At 48.5% G+C, this 6,000-nt stretch overlaps 1 protein-coding gene across 1 annotated transcript in view; it reads right to left on the bottom strand.

The window, feature by feature from the left end:
- Window positions 1-4,095: 4,095 nt before the first annotated feature.
- FHIT (fragile histidine triad diadenosine triphosphatase) overlaps window positions 4,096-6,000 on the bottom strand; it is a 951,724-nt gene continuing 949,819 nt past the window's right edge. Inside the window, exon 7 of the mRNA XM_081105853.1 lies at window positions 4,096-4,398. The gene's annotated coding sequence lies outside the window, so the exon portion shown is untranslated. The remainder of the gene's footprint in view (window positions 4,399-6,000) is intronic.

Here is a 6,000-nt window from a genome sequence, read left to right as displayed (position 1 = left end):
CAATACAGAAAGGCACCAGCACAATAGAAATGGACCTGCACATACCTCTAAGTTATCTATTGTTTACCATAAAACTACCCTCTCCAAACAGAAGCAACCTAGGGGGTATTTATGCCTAAGGAGGAATCAGAGAGAAAAAGAAGGTTATTATTGCTAGGGACATTGTTCTGACTTAAGCATTGCTCTCCCTGGCCTTTTGAGTTTTCTAAATGCAGGCCAGACCCACTTTAGCACAAGGAGTAATAGCTGTTTTTCAACATATTCCTATCAGGTGGCTCTGTTAGCTCTTAGCACATCCTTTAAGTAGTCAATGTTGGACCATCATGCCTCCAGCTGAGCCTGGGCTCCTGGAGCTGGCGTGGAAGGAGAGATTCAGGGCAGAGTTACAGGAAGAGCCTGGAGTGAGGAAATCGAGGGGTGGACAGGCAGAAACGAGGCTCCTGTAGGGTTTTAATTGCAAAGACAAAATGGAAACCAAACGGCAGGTGGTTCCTGCAGTATGACTCAAGTCACTGTTTCTCAGTGATGTTTACTTATTTCTTTGATCGAAAGCCAGTAAGTGACATGTGGAATTAGCCTTAGAGGCAGGGGGCAGGCATTCTGGTGGCATTTGCTCTCAAAACTGAGACGGGGTCAATGTCTGACCTGCTCCACAAACCAGCAGCCCGGAGGCTGGGTGAGGTTGCCAGCACTGCCACCTCCTCCCTGGCATTTCCCCTTCTGAGCAGATCCTGTTCACGCTGTAGTAGTTTCTACCTTCAGCTAAGAAAGCAGCATCCAGACTGGGCTTGGGAACCAGCGGGCTTCCCAGACCAAGGAGGCTCCTACAATCACTGTCAATAAGCAGGGCGACGACAGCCATGTAAGAAGGTTTGAAATGGATATAAGTCAGTCATACTCAGTCTATTGACGTAACTGGATCAGAAGCAGTCAAAGGCCAAATGTCCCAAGCCATGGGCTGACTAGCATACCCCAAACCCCTCAAATAAAGGTGTTATCTTATTTTGGAAAAGGGCCTTGCAGATATAGTTATGTTAAAGATATTAAGACCTTAAGGATATCATTCTGGATTATCTGAATGGGACCTTAATTCTGTGACGAGTGTCCTTATAAGACAGGCACAGAGGATAGACGCAGAGAAGAGTGGAGGAATGTGAGGACAGAGGCAGAGAGAGACGTGGCCAATGACTGCCGCGGCCACAGGCTAGGACAGCTTGCGGAGCCTCTGGCGGGAGCCGGCCTCGCTGGGTTCCGGAAGCCTGGGCTCCAGGACCCTGAGAGAGCACATTCCTGTTGTTTGAAGCCACCAGCCTGTGGTCATTGCTGCAGAAGTAACGGGAAACACCATGTTGGTGATGGTGCGGGGTTCTGGGAGTGGAACATAAGCCAAAGGGGTTCTCAAGGAGGCGTGTGGTGAAAAAGAACAATTCTGCGTTTGTTTTTTTGTAGCAGAGCTATTTTTTTTTAAATATTTTTTATTGATTAAGATATTACATATGTGTACCCTCTACCCCCCCTCTCCCCGCTCACCCCCTCACCCCCCCGTTGTCCGTGTCCATTGGTTAGGCCTATATGCTTGCATATAAGTCCTTTGGTTGATCTTTCCCCCTTGCCCCCACCCTCCCCTACCTTCCCTCCAAGGCCCGACAGTCCAATCAATGCCTCTCCGTCTCTGGATCAGTCCTTGTTCATCAGTTTATGTTGTTCATTATATTCCACAAATAAGTGAGATCTTGTGGTATTTATCTGCTCTCCAGTTCCATCCATGCTGTGGCAAATGGTAAGAGTTCCTTTTTCTTCTTCCTCTTCTTAAAGAATACCTTTCAGCATTTCATATAATGCTGGTTTGGTGGTGATGAACTCCTTTAGCTTTTTCTTATCCGTGAAGCTCTTTATCTGACCTTCCATTCTGAATGATAGCTTTGCTGGATAAAGTAATCTTGGTTGCAGGTTCTTGCTATTCATCTCTTTGAATATTTCTTGCCACTCTCTTCTGGCCTGCATGGTTTCTGTTGAGAAATCAGCTGACAGTCGGATGGGTACTCCCTTGTAGGTAACTGACTGTCTTTCTCTTGCTGCTTTTAAGATTCTCTCTTTATCTTTTGCTCTTGGCATTTTAATTATGATGTGTCTTGGTGTGGTCCTCTTTGGATTCCTTTTGTTTGGGGTTCTCTGCGCTTCCTGGACTTGTAAGTCCATTTCTTTCACCAGGTGGGGGAAGTTTTCTGTCATTATTTCTTCAAAAAGGTTTTCAATATCTTGCCCTCTCTCTCCTTCTGGTACCCCTATAATTCTGATGTTGGTACGCTTGAAGTTGTCCCAGAGGTTCCTTACACTATCTTCATATTTTTTGAATCTCTTTTCTTTTTTCTTTTTCGGTTGGGTATTTTTTGTTTCTTTGCATTTCAAATCTTTGACTTGATTCTTGGGATCCTCTTGTCTGCTGTTGGATCTCTGTAAAGTATTCTTTATTTCAGTCAGTGTATGCATAATTTCTAATTGGTCCTTTTTCATGACCTCCATGGTCTCACCATATTCCTTGAGGGATTCATTAAATTTATCGGCGGTTTCCATAAAATTCTTGACAAACCTTATAAACGTGGCCTTGAACTCTAAATCCAGTCGTCTGGCCTCCTCCGTTTCTGCCAATTGTGACCTGTTTCTTTGTCTCCGCATTTTGGCTGCTTCCCTGTGTTGATAGAGTGGCCTGCACGCCAGGTGTCCTGTAGGGCCCAGTGGCTCAGCCTCCCCAGTTACCTGGGGTGGACACTCTTGGTGCACTCTTGGTGCCTCGCTAGTTGTAGGATCACTGGGAGGAATTGACCTCCAGGCCAATTGGCTGTGGGAAGCAGCTGTGTCTGAAGTGGGAGAATGGTCCCCCTCTGACCACTGGGTACAGTGGCTCCTGGATCTAAGGAGGTGCTAATTCAGCCCCTGCCTGAGGCCACACAGCAGGAACTACGAAGAGGCTCAGCTGTGAAGCAATGCAAGCCGCTGCGGGGCCTTGGGCCTTCTCTTGGAAGTTCCGGGTCTGGCTGGCCCGGCTGCAGTTAGGTAATTATCAGGTTGCAAAGTTCTGGGGCATTCACATGCAAAAGCCTCTGCCGCAGCCGGGTGGGGCGTGGTCTCAGGGAGTCAAAAGGCCGGAGAAAGAAGCAATGGCTGATTCTCCGCGCCCGGAGTCGCGCGTCTCAGTGTCCCGGTAACGGCTGCAAGCACCTCTGAGGGAAAGCGGCCCTCAAGTTCGCCCGCTGCCGCCTGAGAGAGCCGCCTCTCCCCGTATGAGACCTGGGTCCCCAGAGACTTCCCGGAACCGGAGTTCAGAGCAGTCGGGAGCTTGTGATTCAAAAAGACAGCCGCGTCCTCAGGTGCCACCCCCTTTCCGCGCGCGCGAGCCGCCGCCGTACCTCTGCACTCAGCCTCCGCAGCTCCTCTGGCTCTCAGCGTGCTTTTCTTTTCTTCTAGTTGTAGAAATTACACTCAACCAGCCTTCCTGTTGTTTTGGACGATGTTTGCTCCGTCCTTTAGGCTAATTTTCAATTGTTGTGGGAGGCGACTATTTCCCGGTGTTTATCTATGCCACCATCTTAGTTTCTCCTGTAGCAGAGCTATTGATATAGTTTCTTTTTGTCTATAAACTCCCCCTTCCCGCCCCCCCCCCCGCTTTTATGAATATATGAGGGAAAAAAGGGCCTGCTTCCTTCATCCTCCCTTAGAGAAAATGGTTATTGTAGACCAGGGTGTGCTTCCTATGACAGTGCTGAGAGCTTTTCCCTTCCCTTCCTTACGTTCGACTACTCAGCCCGTCCGAGGTGTCTGATCACTGCATTTCGTGTCTATTCGCTTTGGGAAGCTAATTTTGCCATCTTAAGCTCGTTCCTCTCCGCCCCCCTGCAGGAGAAGAATGGGACTAGGGAGAGGTTGTACATTTCCTGTTCTAGTATCTTACCTACCAAAATGGAAACTGCAAATCTCATCTCTGCTTAACACACCCTTGGTTTCCAGGAAACACAGTAGTTCTAAGAGATCGACCTCCTGAGTTGTGACTTTCAGTAGACCCCAAATACCAATGTTTAAGTGAGCCAACAGGAGATGAATATCTTAACTGCCATTTTATTTCCATCCAGGCCCAGGGACAACTTGGAAAGGGCTTTGTTCTGAGGGCGCAGACCAGGAGGGCGGGAGGGCTGCCGATGCCGTGGTGTTGAAGTTAGCCTGTCAGTCATCGTGATTGAAACATAACCGGGTGGCTTCCGCAGCGTAATAAAATGCTGAGCAAAAGGTTGCCGAATTGGAGGATGTAATAAAGTCTGCTTGGCTTCATCTCCGATGCTGCAGAGTCCTGAGAACAGGCCCATTTCCTTATGCCTTGGGATTTGTTCGAGTTGCTTTTCATGCCTGGAAATGATGGAACATAAAAACAGACATCTAAGTTAGAACCGATGGCAATGTTTGAGTCATGGCAATACATAAAACGTAAGTTTGCTTACTGCTAATCTGTTAGATTGCTATTAACATTGTACAAGAAGCCATCCAGTTGAGGGAAGATTCTGTGAAATCTTGCTGAAGCCTGGCCCCCCTCGTTGCCCCCATTGTCTATAGCTTGTGCCCACAACCCGCACAGTCAGCTACAAGGTCCCTTAAGAGTCTGTTCTATGGACCCAAGGCTTACATATAATTGAAGCCATTTCAGACCTGTATTAATGAGGTAAGAATGGGTTCTCAGACATAGGCATTATCAGAACTACCTGGTGAGCTGGTGAAAACACACACTTCTTGAGTCTCTCCCCCCACATTCTGACTCAACAAGTCAGGAGAGCGGCCCAAGGATCTGGAGAGAGCTTCCTAGCAAGGTCTCCACAGGAGTCGGAGGTTCTCAGCCCCTGGATTGGGGGAATTGGTGAGCTAGTGTGCCGCAGGCTGAGTCAGCTTTGCTTCACAGCCAAGTCACCTTAAAGATCTGGGCCAAGCCTGGCAGATGTGGCTCAGTGCTTGAGTGTCCATCCAGAAACCAAGAGGTTGCTAGTTCAGTTTCCTGTCGGGGCATATGCCCAGGTTGTGTGCTCGATCCCCATTAGGGGCCATGCAGGAGGCAGCCGATCGATGATACTCCTCTCTCAGGAATGTTTCTCTCTATCCTTCTCTCTCTATAAACCAATAAAAACACATTTAAAAAAATAAAAATATGGGCTGAGCCTAAAACAAATAATTCCTTTGCATAAAATTGAAAAGGTGATGGGGTGGGGGAGGAGTTCATCTTATTTGGAAATAAAATTCCTAGAACATAGCTCTGAAACCCCCCCCCTTCCTCCCCCCGGCCAAAGGAGAACCTGTCGGGGGCCTTGGATTCTGGGCCTTAATGGAGCTGTCAGAAACAGGTGTGCTCAGGAACAGGCCTAGCTGGGCTCCTGGCTTGGAGGACACTGGAAAGGGCAGCGGGTTACAGCAACGAGAACATTCAACAGGAGGGGAAGAAGGATGAGGAATTTATGGGCTAGATTTCATCAGATGTGGGGAAGATTGAATGTCCGGGCACTGAGAGACGCTTGGGGTAGCTGGCACTGTCGGGTGTGCAGAGAACAGGTGGTTAATAAGGGAAGCACTCAGAGCCGTGCTTTGCAAGTCCGTTATAAGGCTCACTAACGTGAGTCTCTGTTGTTGTCATTATGATGATTTATTCTCCACTGCATTCCAGTTGGGAACCAGCAGGAAGAGATACTGAGGAATGTGGCTGGAAGCACGAATGGGCTTCTCCTTCGGTGTTTGCAAGGGATTTCACTTCCTGTTAGCTCTTTGTGACTGAGTGCAACACACCTGGGCTGAGGTGCAAGGCCCAGCCACCTGCCAGTCATTTCCAGTGTGAGTCCCAGGGCACCCAACATGGGCCCATACACCTGGATGACGGCGCACATGTCAGCCTCTGGACATGGAGTTTTCAGCGCGTCTAGCACTACCTTTCCCTGTACATTTGTAACAGTCAGAGAGCAAGGGCAGGCAGGA

Source organism: Myotis nattereri (genome assembly GCF_964212035.1).
Source record: "Myotis nattereri genome assembly, chromosome: 14".
In the NCBI taxonomy this organism is placed as follows: domain Eukaryota; kingdom Metazoa; phylum Chordata; class Mammalia; order Chiroptera; family Vespertilionidae; genus Myotis; species Myotis nattereri.
This window is presented reverse-complemented; position numbering and strand designations above follow the sequence as displayed.